The sequence below is a fragment of the Cupressus sempervirens genome, chromosome 4 (genome assembly GCF_028749045.1).
Source record: "Cupressus sempervirens isolate cs-2001-9-10 chromosome 4, ASM2874904v1, whole genome shotgun sequence".
NCBI lineage: Eukaryota > Viridiplantae > Streptophyta > Pinopsida > Cupressales > Cupressaceae > Cupressus > Cupressus sempervirens.
Genome location: NC_143121.1, coordinates 319,342,140 through 319,360,728, shown reverse-complemented (window position 1 = coordinate 319,360,728; position 18,589 = coordinate 319,342,140).

Genomic DNA, 18,589 nt, shown 5'->3' with positions numbered 1-18,589 from the left:
AAACCATCAAATCATAACATAAGCCTCACAACAAAGAAACCAATCAAAACCACCACAATCATCTCATAATGGATACATGAATAAACTGATAAGCGTGCATCTTTGATCTCACAATGCTAACATAAAAGAATAGCATGAGAATAGTCATTGTGTCATAATATCATCTCAATCAATCACATAGGATAAATAATAAGCACTTCAAAGATGAAAAAGGAATCATAAATAAGATATACAACCATCCAAAACACAATACTTCTTGCAACCAAATATAAACATAAATAACTTGTTTATGCAATGACATAAATAAGATCAATTACCTGAAGTTAAAAATCTCATGGGTCCACCATGATCATGCTATACAAAAATATAAGGTCTAGGCCATGTCCATTAGGATGACATGCATTAAAAAAATGGGAGAGGCATGACATCGATTTGTAAAAGATTAGGCTTACTCCTGGGATCCTACAAGTCAAACCAAAAGAGTATACCAAGTGCGAGATCAAAAACTAATTGGTAATGCACTAATACCCATACAAATTTTGCACAAGTTTGGCCAAATCAATCTAATTACTTTTCATTTGGCTGCATCACATATAAAATAGCATAAAAAAACTCTCACAAAGTCCTCCAATGTAAGTCTAATTAATCCAACCAAGAACCAAAGAGGCAAGGATTCTCCATTAGAATTACACTTCTTTGAGATATACTATACCCAACTCATATGTACTAAGAGACACAACATGAATAGTGGTCTCTTGCAACCATGCCAAATCACAAAAATAGAAGCTCAGTTTTGCACTCCTTCCACTTGAAGGGATATTCACAACCCAACTACCCATAAATCATAAGAGTGCCATGATCTCTATGATGTTGAGAGCTCAACTATTGCTGTGAACTAGGGTTGCACAACCCAACTAGACCATGGGAACACCTTTAAAAAGGTGTAAATGGGTTTGAAATGGTGAATTCCATCTCACTCCAAATCCAACAATACCATGCCTCTCTAGCCAAAAGCTAGGAGCGACGCACTACAAGTAATCCTCCAACAATCCAATCTCCAATATAAAGTCTCACTAGGAGGAGGACAACTCAACCAAAATAATGCTATGTAGATAATCTCACATAGATATTGCTAAGGTAGTGTCAAGGTGAAGGAAAGGAAAATTCTCTATTCCCACACTCTATTAGTCCAAGAATACTTGGGGTATATATAACCTAAAATAGCCCCAAAAAACACTCACCAAAAATAATACCCAAATACTGGTTCATCATACACCTCTATAACCACTTTAAAAGGGAGGTAAGCACAAAATAAATACATGGTCATCATGAACCACAATAGAAATCAAATCAAATAGGTGGACCAAGTCACATTGAACTATATGAACAACAATGTGAAGAAGGAAAACACTCAAGATCTCCAAATCAAATCACAAGAACAAGCAAGAATCTCAATAAGTAGTCATGCTAGAAACCAATGCAAGAATTTGAGCTCAACTACTACCACTTAAGTTATGCCATGACATTAATCAAAATAACAATTATTTCATGTATTTTAATTAATACATAAATGAGGTTTACCGAAATCAACCATCCACCTCTTCATGATTTATGAAGATGATAATTAAATATCTAAACTCTTTCACATGGTACATAATTTACTCATCAATTTCATGATACAACTATTTAAATCCACACAAATAAATATTTACAATTTTTATGCATTTTAAAACCAATTTATGCTAACAACATGTATATACATCATTATCAACTTGAATTTATTGTGTAAACAAGCAAGAATTTCTCATAGTTTAAATAAAAAGCCATTCTCACGAAATCTTTACAACTATTCAATACAAAATATATATTAGAGGTCCACATCAAAAAATGATAAGAGTCATAGAACACAAAAATGGGAAGCAATCCCCAACGTTAAGAATAGTCACCACGAAACAAAAAGGGTAAACCCAAATGGGGAAATCTTCAATTCCAAAAATGCTAGCAATTCAATAATCAATTAGATGTGACAACTATCACAAAGAAAAAAATTTGGGTGACTAAACCCAAGCATAAGAAATACCAAAATTCATTGTTGACCATACAACACGTAGAAAGTTCCACCAAAAGATAAAATAAATCATCAGTTATGAAATACATTAATGAAGCATTGTGACCAAAACCAGTCATATAGGAGTAAGTAACCCCCTCATCGTACTGAGAAACACATTGCCTCAACTGTGCTAGAGAGCGCACTCAAACACACACCAAGCAAAGATCCATTAAGGATCTCAATCACATGCATCACTATACTTCTAATAAAAGCAACAATATTCTTTCACAATTTAAATTTCCTTATTCTTTTCATTCTTAATGATCTCCCTTGCTTTCATGGTTCTGTGTTGTTCACTTGCAAGCCCCATAGTGGGGGTGTCAGTGTTGTGGATTATGCCCTCACTTGTGCCCCTTTTATTCCCTTCATTCACCACTTCATCGTCACCCACCTTCCCATGAAAAACCATGCTCTTCAAAATCTCATGCTTCACTTCTCCCACCACCTTTTGCCTCCTCTCCTCATCTACCTCCCTCCTATGCCTAGCAAGTACCTATCCGCACCCTTGTTTGCTTCCACTTTCTTGAGAGTGATGGTGACCTTTTCCTAATCCATCTCAGATGGCTCCTTCCTTGGTTGGTTCCCTCTTTCTTGTGAGGTCTCCTCCATGTTTGACATTTTGACCACTATGATCTGTGAGTTTTCTCTCCTCTCCATCCCCCACTACCCCCATCGTGGTGCTTTTCGTTGTAGTAGTTGTCCCATGAACTGTCGGTTCGATGATGACTGTAAATCCTTCCACCACTAACTGCACTCCATGTTCTTGCCACACTCCAATAATTTTATTAGTATTCTCCACTTCTATATCCATTTCCCTGGCTATAAGAAGCGTTCATTCATTTCTTCCCAATGTTGTTCCCTTTGTGACACTTTATCCCACAACCCAAAGCTCTTTTGGTGTACATTTCTTCCTCACTGCTCCTCCTCGCCCATGCCTCCACTCTGTATGATATCTCTGGTCAACCTCCTCTCCTCTTTACCCCTCCTCCTAGGTGCCACCTCTTTACCCCACCCATCATTCCTAAGGCCATTAGATTCATGAGCTCCAGTAAAGCTGCAAACGAGAAGGATTTTTAGTCTAAGCTCCTCAAGCTCGACATCCCTATCCTATTTTCCTTTATTCTTGTGCTCTTCAATAGTGTTGTTTACATCAATTTCCTCGACTCATGGTCGAGGCACATCATCTATCCAATTCTTAGGACCAACTCAACTTCGGATCTAGGTAACTACAAAACTATCATGATCGGGCACACCTTTTCTAAGCTCTATGCTACAATTTTGAACATTATTCTTTCTAGCGAGCTTGACAGGAGAGCATTCAGAGCTAGGGGTTAGGCTAGTTTTTGGGTTGATTACCAGACCATGGACCATATTTTGACGTTGCAGGCCATTAGAAAGGAGGCTCCTCATCGCTTGGAGAAAGTCTATTCTTGCTTCGTGGACTTTCGTAAGGCCTTTGATACCATCCCACGGGTTTCCCTTTTCCAGAGACTGAGAGACATCAATATTTGAGAGATTTTGTAAACTACCATTATGAGATTATATGAGAGTGTTACTGGTAGATTCAGGATTCCAGAGGGTTTCTCAATCCCTATTCAGAGCACTATTGAGGTGAAATAGGGCTACCCTATTTCCTCCACCTTGTTTGGTATTTATATTGATGAGATGGATACCTTTCTCAGAGACTTCTCACTCCCTGTGGACGATTGCTACCTACATCAGGTCTTGATCTCCATTCTCTTGTTCGTTGATGATGAGATCCTTTTGGCCTCCTCTCTAGAGAGTCTTTAGAGACTTCTTGATGACTTGGCCTCCTTTTGTGACCTTCATCATCTCTTAGTGAACTTGAGCAAGACTCGAGTTATGTTCTTCAATTGCATGAAGACCTCTTATATGCACTTCTACTTCCAAGGTCATGAGATCAAGATCACCACATGATATGTGTACCTTGGGGTCAAGTTATCTAGACCTCACTTTAGTTTGAGACACGCCATCCAACCCAGGGTTTGTAAGGGTACATGCTCCCTTTCCATGCTTGAGAGACAATGCTTCAAACACCACTTCTAGGACACTTCGTCAAAGTCATCCCTCTTGAACTCCTTGGTTAGATCGATGGTTCTTTATGGTTGATTTTGATTGAGCTTCCATCGAGCATGTCTAGACCATTTTTCTTCGATGCATTATCATATCTCATTGACTCACCTGCCACAATATTGTTCTGGCCGAGTTTGGGGCCCATCCCTTTAGGTTGGCCACCATTTTTGACTTGATTTGGTTTCTTCATCGTCTCTCACTTGGCTTATTGTGCATCTACCATTATGGAAAATTTCAATTAGACCTCTCAGGCCTGTTGCTAGTTTGCACAAGCTTTGTCTTTATTGAGCTTGATTGGGATTGATGTTGACCACCTCCTTCCTTTCCAATTCTCTCTATGCTCCCACCCACCTCCCCTCACAATAGTAGTTGAACCAACATGTCAAACTTGATATTTATAGACAATACATCACCATGACTTGGTGTAACCCTATAGGCAGGTTATGCCCGAAGATGGCCTTTTATGTTGAGCATTTTTTGGTTATCATATACCATATTATTGTGCCCCCTATCTACTTATCTTTGCATTGGTGTCTTCAGATATAGATAGATCACCAAATGGACAAAGAGGACCAGACTTGTCACTTGTATACCTTGGGCATGGCCAAGAGAATGATCCATTTCATTTTTCACTATCTCACCTACAATGAGATTCGTGGGAGATTCTATTTCTTATTTAGGGAGTGCATCTCCCTCACAACCTTTTCCAGCTACACAGACCAGGGATGCATTGCATTGTACCTCAGAGAGACTATGCAACTCCGTGACCACACCTTACAAATCTTATTCCCCTAGAGAGTGACCTTGGTTCAACTTATTACCACTTTGTTCTCTCTCTCATCTCTAGCGTGTGGGACAAAGCGGCCTTCTATGCCACCATCACCAACCACTCTAGATATGTGAGACCTCATAGTTGTTATACTCGTTAGTGACACCCTCCTAGCTTTTCTCAATGACAGTTTAGGGCACCTGCTCGCCCTAGTCCATACCCTTTAGTGCTTGGCTTCCTTTTACTGAGGGAGGACAGTTAATCCTTTCCTTGTTCTCATGCTCCTTGCTTCTTCTTGTATCTCTTGTTTTTCTTGTTTGCTTTCTTTCCTTGGCACCATTTGGTGCTCTTACAACTAGTGATCTTTTATCTTGTATGCTGCTAAGTCCCATAGACCCTTGTGGTCTCTTGTTGGACATTGATAACTTTATCTTATCTTATCCTATCTTATAATGCAATATTTTTCTTTCTTAATTCAAATTTCTTTTGTGTTTTTCCATGCAATGAAATATTTCTACTATGCAAGATCTTAGGTAGAAGAGGGTCTAAAACTATCCTCAAAACATTTGATGAAGATGCATTGCAAGTTAACCAAGAACACAATAAGGAGATGGTAATTACATCTACAAGTCACAACACACCCAAGGTTGAAGCATGAGGCTCATATCAAAGAGGGTTTCTCATCATTCTCACAAAAGAGTGGTTACTCAATGACATGTCTAGGTATGTATGACCAAAAACCATGAAGTTTCTATCCACATCTAGGGTATGCATGAATCATCTTACAAATCATGCAAAAGTAGGTATACCAATACTTCACATCCACCACACAAGGTCGTGGTAGTAGTTTATATATCACACAAGATATTTTATGACCACAACACATAACTTTTTCCAAAGATTAAGAAACTATACAATTTGGGGATATAAGTTATTAACACAAATGATATATTATAATAGTTATTTTTCATTCCTAATTATCATTGAATTTCTCTTTTCATAATTTCTAATGGTGCATAGCTAGATCACTCTATAAGTGGAATATATATCAATGCAAGAAATAAGACACCATATATAACCAATATGAATTGTTTTCTTTTACTTTCTCATCAAGCAATAATCACATAAAATAAAGTGCATCACATTCTACAAGGATTAAAATAATAGGCACTCAAGGTCAAACATAGACACCAATCAATGACTCCAAGAAAGGGGGTCATACACACAACAAGCCACACAAGGGAAAATCAACACTTGGAGCAATCGAGGATCAATATGCATATATCATATATCATGCAATAAAAAATGATGACACAACTACAATTGTCAAGGCTTCGACACAGATGGACCAAACAAGGCTCACCAAGCACTTATAATTCAAGAGTTGTAGAAAAACCAAGTAGTTCTACTTTTTGATGGATAGGTTTTGGTCCAACATGGTACGATCAATACTATGTGCCACAAAAGCAACACCATGTGGCACTAATGTGGTATGAGAGTTTTAGGCAAAGCAAGTTCAGTCAAGCATGTAAACTGAGTAAATATAAGACAAATATGTTAGATGCATGAAGAAACAGTGCATTTATATTCACTGGGTTTTGGCTAAACCTAGTTTGACCAAACCTGGTTTGGCCAAATTTAGTTAGGTGAAAATACCTATATTCTATGTGGCAACCAAGTACACAAAATTTACAAATTTACAAAAGTTCTCACTTGTGCAGTTGATTTCTCCACCAAAACTCAACTTTCTTTAAAAAATAAAATAGCCTTTTGTAGAGCTTGGAGTTAAGATTATTGTCATATAAGTTTTATAGTGTTCTGATTGGATCTAATTAATATACATGTCTATGAAGATGCAAAATAGTCACACCTTATTATAATTTCAAAATACTACAAGTAGGTATTTAATGTTCGAGAAGTCATTGGCTCAAACCAATATAAAAGTATAGATAGTAGTTTTCCACAATCCATTAGAATTCTTAGCTGTGTTTTCTGGGTAGATTGTGTTACAATTTTTGCATCTAATTGTAACACAATCTACCCAGAAAACACAGCTAAGAAATATAAAAGTAGTAAATTATACAGGAAAATTTAAAAATTATATATGAAAAATCTAAAAATTATATTTAACACTAGAGCAAAGAGTCATCTTTCAGAATATATAATTTTTTCTTGAATGGTGGAGATTTGATAGGGGAAATTTGCTAGGAGATGAAATTGGCAATTTCAGGTAAGTTTGACTTTGAATAGTTATACAGAGAAGATACACATCATAAACCAAGATTTCTTGTTTCCTACACTAGATATTCATGTTATCTAAACATATTTTGAAATCAGAGGAAATAATTATTATTTGCATCTAGTTTTTTGGATGGAACTAGATCCGTGAATTACATCTTCCAACAATTGAGAAATGGACCTAATTTTTTTAATAAAAAAATCATCAATTATTGTTCAATTTTTAATAAAAATAATAGGAAAAAACTTCATCTCATTTTACACGTCTTATTAGTTTACATCATCTTCAAATTTTAAACACAAATACTAGTTTTATGTCGTTGAAGTTGAATAGTTTTTGTGTTGTTAATCTTTTCCTTTAAAAAAGTGTGATACACATTTGTATTTTTACCCAAAATACTCTAAAGAGACTCTCATATGGGGGTATCCTCCATCTCTGGAAGGTGCAAGATTGAGGAGGTACTCTTCCTCTAACTCATGTTACCAAGCGATCCGAGGGATATTTTCACCAAAAATTAAAGTATCTCCGACACTCCAATAAATGGCATAAGTTTTAAGTCCTCAAAATTTTGGATCCAATGCAATTCGAACGGATGAAAAAGGAGTTCATATGCAAAAGTTATAGCCAGTCAAAGTTTGGTCAAACTAGGTACAAAGGTTGTCAAAAGGTGAAAAAAATCATCTCAAAAGTGGTCAACAATGGGTTTCAAATTGAAGATCTCATCAAGAGCTTTCCAGCAATGTTCGTTTCATCAAAAATGGAGCTCGTATGCAAAAGATATGCTCGATTGAAGTTTGAGGTGGAAAATAAAATAAAAATAATAATAAATATTTGGTAGCGGTGCCGGGTTTTGAACCCATGACCACCAGCCCCTAAAATTTGGCCGGTGGCCATTACACCACCGACAACCATTGAAACATATGTCACCGATGTTTATTTTATAGTTTTAAAATGCCGCTAAATTGGGCTAAAAGCCAATGGCCAGTGTGGTGGTTGGAACCACCGACCTCCCTCTTTTGCATGCATTTTCAAAATCAACTTTGCCATTGCACCACATGAGTAGCTTGTGATATTATTAGCGCAGATTTTATTTAAAGTGTATCAAAGCCCGATTCCCTCTTGTCTAAGCAAAGGCAATTTGTAAATAATGACAAATTTATAAAATGGAAATGAGTCCCATTCCGAGGAAGGACTGTTGTAAGGGGCTAAATATACTTTGCCCTATCATTAGACATTGTTTTGTATAAAAAGAGGGGTTAGGGGCCTTTTGAAGGCATGAAAATGAAGGGAGAAATAATGCAAATGTTGAGAGAGAGCTTGTCTATTTGGAGACTTAGTGATTTTTCCTGCACATACAGGAAACTTGCTGTGTGTGCTTGAAGGGAATTGTCACATATCACTTGTATTGATTTATTGGAGTTAATTGGATTGGTCCCCCTATTGGAGCTGGACTCAGAGACGTAGTCCTAACTAGACGAACTCCAAAATCAAATGTGTTGTCTCCCTATCTCTCTTTCTATCATTTCATTCTGTATTTTTCTTAATTGTAATTATGTTAATTTACTTTATTAAACCTTTAAAATTAACTTTATGCAATTGGTTAACATTATCTGTAATAGTCCTAGATCCTAGAAATCAGATCACCAAGGCTGACTCCTTTAAACACAAAATTGTGCTACATTTAGGTACTCAAGAAATCGACTACCACAAGCTCACAAAACTTTACTCATGCATTCATACTTTAGGTCGTGCCCCATTAGGGAATTCAAAAGGAGAGGGGTAAAAGTTACTAAGTGGTGGCTATTTTTTTAAAAGCTTAGTTCGTTAGATTGAGGTATTTAAGTGGATTACAAAATAAAATGATTGAGCATATCATGTCCCTACAGGGTCCAAAATGTTGATGTAACATAGGTCCTAGTTCATTTCTTATTTTAATCATAACATTTCATAAGTGCACCAATAAAAGATGATATATTCAATATCATTTATAATCAATGCTTTAATAGTCTTAGTTTACAAACCTTTAACAATTTATAACATTCCTTAAAGATGATGCTCTTAAGGATGCCCCCCAGTCTGTGGGTGCTGAGGGCGATAGTTTACCAGCACTAGTTGGTCTAGATCTTGATTCGTTGAAGGATATGGTAGCATCGGTTTCCCTTCCTCTGTGGTTTGGGTTTTGTTGGTCAAAGGTTCATATGTGATCTTACCTGCTTCTCCGGTTGGGTCAGATGGTGAGGCTTTGGTTTGGGAGAAGGAGGCTTCTCGGGTGGAGGAAGGTTGGAAAAAGGTTAAAGGCAAAAAATACAAACATTCCCAACAATCTTCGAACTGTCTTCTCAAATCTCACTCTTTTGGGAGTAGGAGGTCTTAACTATTTTGAGTTGTAATTGGTGGCAAAAACGTACTGTGTTATTTGTAGGGCTTCCCTGGTCACCCTTGGTTGGTGAATTGTTTCTTTTTTTTTCTGTGGTTTCTTTTGTTTGGGCTCCATTGAAAATATTTTGTGTAAAGGGTTTCAGGTACCCTTCAAAACCTGTTTTCCTTAATAAAAAACAATTACTAACATGAATCATAACCTTATTGTTGTTAACTACAACTATTAATTCTCCTTCCCAAAAATGAAGATAAATACCAATGACACACCCATCATTATCTACATCTTACATATTATTATTTCTTTTCATAAGCATTCATCCTTCTTATAAAATAGGTTATAATATTTTCTTTATTCAGATCTTATGTAAAGTTCATTTGTAAATACTTCTCATTTACATATTTCCTTATAGTTCTTTTACCATTTTTTACCATTTTTTAGAGGTGTTAGGTGTAGAGATAAGATATTCACCTACCTAAGATTTCCATGAGTTACTTATGAATTTCAATTTATAATTAATTCCATTCCTTTATCCATTTTCAACAAGAGTTAATGTACAAGTTATTATATACCAAATACATTCTCTTTGCACTTAACTTATCATCGAGATTGAGTGTATTTTCAATACACAAATAACTACATACCAATCATTACAATTTTTTCTTGCATTTCATTCAAGTATAAAATTCTTTAATACCTCATCACATAATAATTCTATTCTAATCATGTACAAGGAAAGTATGTTCAAGAACACCATCATTAGGTCATAAAATTTCAAAAATAATACAAATATTTTTCCTTTACATTTTGTAAACATTGACATTACTTTCATAATGAACTAGGGTAAGAAATATAACATTACCACTTTTGTAGATACATAGTGTTCATAGTTCATCTTTCCTATTCCCAACTATCCTTCCAAAACACATGGCTTTCTTCTATACACAATTACATCCTTCAAATTTTACATAATGAATTATAAAATCTTGAGGAACATGATGCAAATGAACAAAATCAACAACTACTTGGTAAGATCCAATATCCATGTCCCTAAAGAGTTATGATCAATACCTTGAAAATATTTACCACCCAATCTCATGAAACCATCAATGGTCCACTCCCCTAAGCTAGGAATAACCCTTCTCAAAGCACCATAACAATAAGGACAATCACAATGACAACCAAAGGAAACATTAAATGAGTGAGGGCTTAACATAATTCCATGTGAGTGTCATCACACATTTCTTTAATTTTAATATCAATCTCCTGAACTAATGGTATCTGTATATGAGCAATGTTAGTATGCTAATAGAAACCAAATTTAAATAAAGCTTCTTCAAACTAAACAAAATTCATAAACTTCAAGATAGACTAAGATGAGCTCTCAATTGAGAATATGAACCATTAATGGGCTCTCTCAATGAGAAGTTCTCTTGTTGAGTGGCTTTGTCTAAATAGATAGGATGTATGCTCAAGCTTATGCTTCAAAAAGGGCTTCAAATGGAGTTGGAATTTGGGTGTGAGTGTATGGTCTTGATGTAAAATGGCTTCTTAAAAGGGCATTAGGACTTTACTTCATGGATTGTGTTCTTTTGCAAAAGGGAAGGATCCAATTTATAGGCAAGAGGCTTGAGGGATTGAGGGCTAAGATGCAAGGATGGGAAAAAGTTCATGGAGGGCTCAGATTGCATGAGAGGAGAGCATATGGATTGTGCTTCCTTACAGCCAATCAGGGAGTGACACATGTCACAGGGTGAGAGGATGGAGGAAAGGGGAAGGATGAGTCAACAAAGGAGGCTCAAGGGATACAATCTTCATAAAGACCCTCATAATGGCTTGTAAGAGCAATGAAAGGGCTTGGAAGAGTCATTTATGGCCTAGTGGGCTTCATAAAGTTTTATGGTTGGAATATTTTGAGGGAGATGAGAGGAATTTCGACTTGGGCTTGATTAGGAAGGTTTTAAGCTTTCTTAAGATTGTGCAAATGATTAGAGGATGGATTAGGATGGTTTAGGATTAGCTTAGGGATAGGCAAGTGGATGGCATTTAATGAGGGTGGGTGAAGGAGGAGATATTTGTTAACTTTGGCTTGGGTTAGTAAGTCTTAACCCATGTTTAGGGAATGTGACAAGGTTAGGAGCGGATTAGGATTAGGTTTAAAGACATCTTCTAGAAGAGTCTAGACTTTGGATGAGGATAAAGACTTTCTAGAATAGTCTAGAACTTCCTAGGATGAGGATGAAGACTTTCTAGAAGACTCTAGAACTTCTTAGGATGAGGATAAATTAGATTTTTAGGAAATAAATAAAGTTTTATTTATTTCAAAGGTTTGGGTTGAGGAGATATTTATTAAAACTTTTTTAATAAACATGAGGATTAATATTTAATCTTAATTAAATATTTTGAGTTGGGATTAGGGGTAGGAAATGATGGGATTAGTCTTTAATCAAAATTAAAGAAGGATTAGAAGATTTTGGAAGAGGTTAGTGGTCATAAGGAAATTGGCCAAGTTTTGGGCAAATTTTTTTTTTAAAATTTATTTTGGATTTTTTGGTCAATTTATTAATTAAATAATTAATAAATAAAGAAATAATGTTTAAATAAGATTTAAACATTTTTGGGAGGGATTCCTTAATTAAATATTTTAAATTAAGATAAAGGGATTTAATGGCATAAAAATAAATAAATAAATAAAATAATTAATTAATTAATAAATGATGATGTCATCAAATTTTTTTTTTTCAGAAAATAAAAATACTTTATTTTCTAAAGGATTTAGGTGTCTACATTTTGCCCCTCTTTGATGTGATGCCTCAAGTGGCATGGCATCAAAGATAAGAAAATAAGATGCCCAAGGCTAGAGCAGAAGAGGAGAGAATGGACTGCGAGATGCCCCCTCAAGAAGGCGACGGGGAGAGAAAGCGAGGCTCGACAGCTTCTTGAAAAGTACAAGAATCTGAGATGAGCAAAGAGACTTAGATTGGCTTAAGAGAAGAGGTTTAGTTAGCTCAAACTCTCACTACGGGAGAATGATAAAGGGAGAATCAGAGGCACAAGAGGAAGCAAGCTTAAGATCTCAGGAATTGCAGAGGATGAAGGAGCAGAGTGCTATAAAAAGGAATTCAAGATAGGGAGATGGATGATGGGATGATAAAGCTGATGCAACATAATTTCAAAGAGTCAGATGGGTGGAAGATGGGTTTCGGAGATCCCTAGGACTAGGATTGTGGAGCTCAAAAGATGAGGCTTAGTGGATTGATTGGATTGGTGGATCCCTAAGACTAGGATTGTGGATCCCTAATGCTAAAAGTGCAGATTATTCAAAGAGATATTGATGCTGGATATGGATGGGGGATAATGGAGATGAAGGGAAACCATTGAAGCTTTTTTGAGTAGGGGGATACTTCAAAGAGAAGTACCACCATGTAGTTGAGCACTAGATTTGCTATAGGACTGTTGGTTAATTGCCAAGGTTACCAAGAACATCAAGGCCTTTTCACCAACTGTCCAGAGGACTGACGAACTGACTCAAAACAAACACGCAAGAATTGCCCTAGCATCACACATGAATCCCAAAGGAAGCAGCGTGGAACTGACACTAGGTAACCCACAAGTAGAAAAGAAAAACAAACAAAAGACCCGATCAAGAACTTACGCTCAAATTGCCCCATTCGCAGTATACCATGATATGGAAGATCATGGCAACCTTGAGGAGGGAACAAGGAGATTTATTGGAAAAGATACTTCAAGACCCAAAAGGGAAGATTCCAAATCAAAATAAAGAGAAAATCCAAAAGAGAACCATTTGCCAACGAGATGGGTAGGATGAGGTACTAACGGACCAAGATCAGACATGTGGAAAGCTATATCCTACAAGGATCTATTGGAGAGCACCTAAGCTAATGGATTTTGGATGAGTGATGCATCTGGCAAGTTGAACTAAGAAGGATAACACTTTGGTGATATGAGATTTAGCTAAAGGATGCATTGGAATAGCTAACCAAGGGTTGTGCAATGTGTGCAAGATGCTGATCAAGGAGGAACTGACACGAAAGCTAGATAGATACAATGGTACTAAGCTAAAGAGGATGTACAAGCTGACGGACCAAGATATGTTACAAATGTACAAGGTTGTTCATGTTTTGGTTTTTTTTGAGATGAAAATGTTCATGAAGGGTGGGATGTCTGCAATAGTTGATAGGCAGATAGGTAGATGGTTTGCGAAAAGCTTAAGGAAAATGGGATTCTTTGTGTGCATGTGATAGGATACAAGCTAGGATACAAGATTTGGCATATAATACAAGCTAGAATATGGTACAAGCTTTGGACAAGATTTGGATATACAAGCTATGCTACAAGGGGGATACAAGATTTGCAAGCTTTGGTACAAAATTTACAAGCTGAGGTACAAGATTTACAAGCTGAGGTACAAGATTTACAAGCTATACAGGAGGTATTTACAAGCTTCATCAGATTTTGGATATTTGGTTGGAACACCAAAGGAACAAGCAGGTGTGTTATGGGATGGTGGGTGAATGGATGAGGGATAGGATAGTGATAGATAATGGATTAGTCTTAGTAGACAAGGTGCCTAAATTACCAAGTTTTCACCAAGGTACCTATCCAAGGCGCTTGAATTTCCAAGTTTTCACCATTGGACGCTTATTTCTCTTTACTATTTTTTTTTTATTTTTCAAAAGTTGGGTATACTAAGGATCTTCAAGCATAGAACTTCTTGAGATGAATGATGTTAATAGGATCATTCAAGAGTTCTCCTTCTGGTGTAGATAGCTGATAGGCTCCAGAGCCAAAGGAGGCAGTGACAACATAAGGACCAAGCCAGGTAGGTTCAAACTTGCCTTTCTTTTCTCAATCTGCTTGGACTTTCATGTTTTCTTTGAGGACCATGTCACCCGGCTAAAAGTGTCGTAGAAGCACCTTCTTGTTGAAATTCCTTTTGAGACAAGTTTGATAGACTGTGAGATGATCATAGGCTTGTTGTCACTTCTCATCTAAGAGATCTAGCTGGGTGAGCCGAGCTACTCTATATTCATCATCTGATATTTGCCCTTGCAAAGATATGCGCAAGGAGAGAAGTTCAACCTCGATGGGTAGTACTGCTTCAGCACCATAGACTAGGGAATATGGAGTTGTGCCTGTGGATGTATAGAAGGAGGTTCGATAGGCCCATAGGGCTAGATTTATTTGTAGGTGCCAATCATGGTCGAAATCGTTAACAACTTTCTTTAGGATCTTGAGGAGGGTTTTGTTAGTTGCCTCTGCCTGGCCGTTACCTTGTGGTAAATATGGGATAGAAAAGAAATGATGGATGTGGAGGGAAGTGCATAATTCTTCCATGTTGATATTTTCAAAGTTACCTCTGTGGTCGGTGAAGATAGTGGATGGGATGTCGAAGCGGCAAACAATGTGGTACAAGATGAACTTGGAGACCTGAACTCCTGTAGCTGAGACTAGGGGGATTGCTTCCACCCACTTAGTGAAATAGGCTATAACTGTTATTATCCATTTATGTCCATCAGATGAGAGAGGTGTGATAGTTCCAACTAGATCAAGGCCCCAACATGCAAAGGGCCAAGGTGGTGCAATAGGCTATAGATCCTGTGCTGGAGCATGAACGAGATTTGCGTGTTGCTGACATGGGAGACACTTTCTGATAAAGTCACAGGAGTCTTCTTCAATGGTAGGCCAATAGTAGCCTGCTCTAAGGATTTGTCGTGCTAGGACAATACCACTCGTGTGGGCACCGCAAATTCTAGAGTGTACTTCTTTTAACGCCATTGCGGCCTCATTTTGGTCTAAACATCGAGAGAGAGTATCATGATAACCCCGACGATATAGGGTATTGGCTATGATAACATAGTGGAATGATTTTCAGATGAGGTTTTGGCATTGGGTACGTGTGAGGTGAGGGGATATGATACCATCGTTAAGGTAAGCATAAATCTCATGGTACCAAGGGGATTGGGGACCAACCAAGATACAAACACGGTTTGAATCCTCATTCGCATAGGCAGGTGTGAGGAGCTACTCGACTAAAAACTCATACTGTGTAGCTACTTGGGGAATTTCCAAGAGCGAGCCAATAGTAGCCATAGCATTTGCTGCTTTGTTCTGCATTCGAGGCACTTGTGTAAACTGAAGCTTTGTAAAATGCCGGGTTAGCTGATCAACTAGCTCTTTGTAGGGTAATAGCTTTTCATCTTTGGTTTGATATTCATTTAGGGCTTGCTTGATGATGAGCTGAGAATCGCCAAAGATTTGTAACTCAATGATGTTCCATTCTGCAGCTACCTTTAATCCTGCTATGAGAGCCTCATATTGAGCTATATTGTTGGTGCTAGGGAATTGTAGCTTGAAGGCTTTTGGAATGTAATCTCCTTGAGGTGTGACCAACAATATTCCTGCCCCTAATCCATGAGATGTGTGTGAGCCAATAAAATAAAGTTTCCATGGGGGCTGTTCTTCAATTAGACAGACATGTTCATTTGGAAATTTTGTGATCAAAGGATATGTATCTACTACAGGCGCATCAGCTAGGTGATCAGCTATAGCTTGCCCTTTGATTTCCTTTTTGTCCACATACTGGATGTCAAATTCGCTAAGGAGCATAACCCATTTGGCCAAACGGCCTGTAAATGCTGTTCTGGAGAGCATATACTTGAGAGGGTCGATCTTGGAGACTAGTTGGATGGTATGACTTAGCATGTAGTGGCGAAGCTTTTGAGTTCAGAAAACAACTGCCAAACAAGCTTTTTCCATAGGAGTATAATTGAGTTCATAACCAACTAAGGTTCTACTGATGTAGTAGATGGCTCTTTCTCTACCGTAGTCATCGAGCTATGCTAGAAGTGCCCCTACAGAAGTAGGCATTGCTAATATGTACAAGATCAAGGGATGATCAAGAACTGGTGGAACCAAGATAGGGGGATTAATGAGATACTGCTTGAGATGATCGAAGCTGCATTGACATAAAGGATCCCACTTGAAGTTTTCATCCTTCTTCAGTAAATGTGCAAATGGAATACACTTATCTGCAAGTTGGGAGATGAAGCACTAAACGGATTGAAGCTTTCCCTGAAGAGTGCAAAGTTGTTGCAGTGTTTGGGGAGGAGGCATTTCTAAGATAGCCTTGACCTTCTTGGGGTCAATCTGTATACCTCATTTAGAAACTATAAAGCCTAGAAGCTTGCCAGATGTGACCCCAAAGACACATTTCTTGGGATTCAGCATGAGATGATATTTGGCCAACCTATCAAAGACTTTCTCTAGGTCAGCAAGATGATCCATGAAGGTGTGAGATTTAACCAAGATATCATCCACATAATCCTCCAAAATGCTATGGATAAGATCATGGAAAATGGCTATCATAGCTCTTTGATAGGTAGCCCCTGCATTCTTTAGGCCAAAAGGCATCATGTTGTAGCAAAAGGTTCCCCAAGGGGTAGTGAATGCTGTCTTATGTTGATCCTCTTCTACAATCTTGATTTGATTATACCCAAAAAATCCATCCATGAGGGACAAAATTTCATGTCCAGCTGTAAGATCTACAATCATATCTATGTTGGGCAAGGGAAAATCATTTTTTGGACAAGCTTTGTTAAGATCTCTGAAATTAGTGTAGATTTTGATGTCACTGAAATGTTTAGTGACGGGGACCATGTTGGAGATCCACTCTGAGTAGTCGATACGCTGGATAACCTTAGCAGCTAACATTCTTTCTAATTCAGCTTTGACTAGTAATGCCACCTTGGGGTGCATTTTTCTAAGCTTTTGTCTGACGGGCTTGATCTTTGGATCGACTGCAAGATGATGAACTACAAGCTTTCGATCAAGTCTTGGCATGTCTTGATATGACCATGCAAATTGGCCAATGTTCTCTCTTAAGACCTCAAAGGTCAGCTTGGTCTTGTGATAGGGATGCAGCAATGTGAGCAAGTCTGGGGATCTCTAAAGAATCGATGTTGACTTCTCTAGTATCCTCAATTAGAATAGAAGACACCTTTGGTCGATTATCTTGAGGAGGTAATGCTAAATCCTCATGTTTTGCTTGTGGCTCTGGATTTTCTTGCTGAGGGGTTTTCTTTGCTACCTTAGCTAGTCTCGGATTCACCTTAGTTCTAATTTTGGGTGTATCAGAACTAGGTTGGAGATTTTCTCCAAAATACCCCTTGGGATCTAGCTTATAGATATAGGCAGAATCTGGCTTTTTTTGCTTGTGAAGAGTTTTAGCTCCCATGAATCTCAAAAGCACTTCCTCTGATGTGAACTCATCAATGTGTATGACGCTTGGTTGGTCCCAATCTATGAGTTGTGGATGGGCGAGTGGTAGGTCAATGAAATGGATGGATAGTTCTTGGAGAATAGAGTCTTTGAGGAAGATTTGGTCTCAGATATCATCTTAGGCTCTCTTTTCAACTTCCTTAGGAATGTCTTCGATTTTGACAAGGTTGTGGTGAATTTTTGAAAAAGCGTGACCATCCATATTGGTGCCCCCAATTTTGGGTATGCTAAAGCCAAGACCTAACTTTGATTCCCACTTGTGTGCATCGATGGGGCACTGCATGCCTCTTTCTTTTGGTCCTAGATCACTACCTTGATAGTTTCATTTGTCAGTGATGAGCTTATGTTCTTGGGGATACTTCTGGCTGAAGTGATCAAGGCGTGCTTGATTTCTTAGAGGTGCATCCTTATGTAACTAATTGTTGATATCTGGAATCTCCTTAGCTTTGTGATATGTTGGTTGTCCATGAGTGTGTAGATCAAGTGGGAGTGCCCCAATAGCAAATGCATCTGATAGACTATACTCTCCACAACCTTTGTTATTGATCTTCACGGTAGATAAGGTGGAGGCGAGGATGGTTTTTGGGTCATTACAAGTGTGGGATGAGCTGGTGATGACTGCGTCGATATCAATTCTAGGGCAATGGTTTGTATATGAGGCTTCAATCGCATTACAGTAAGCAAAGGGTTCTGGATCGG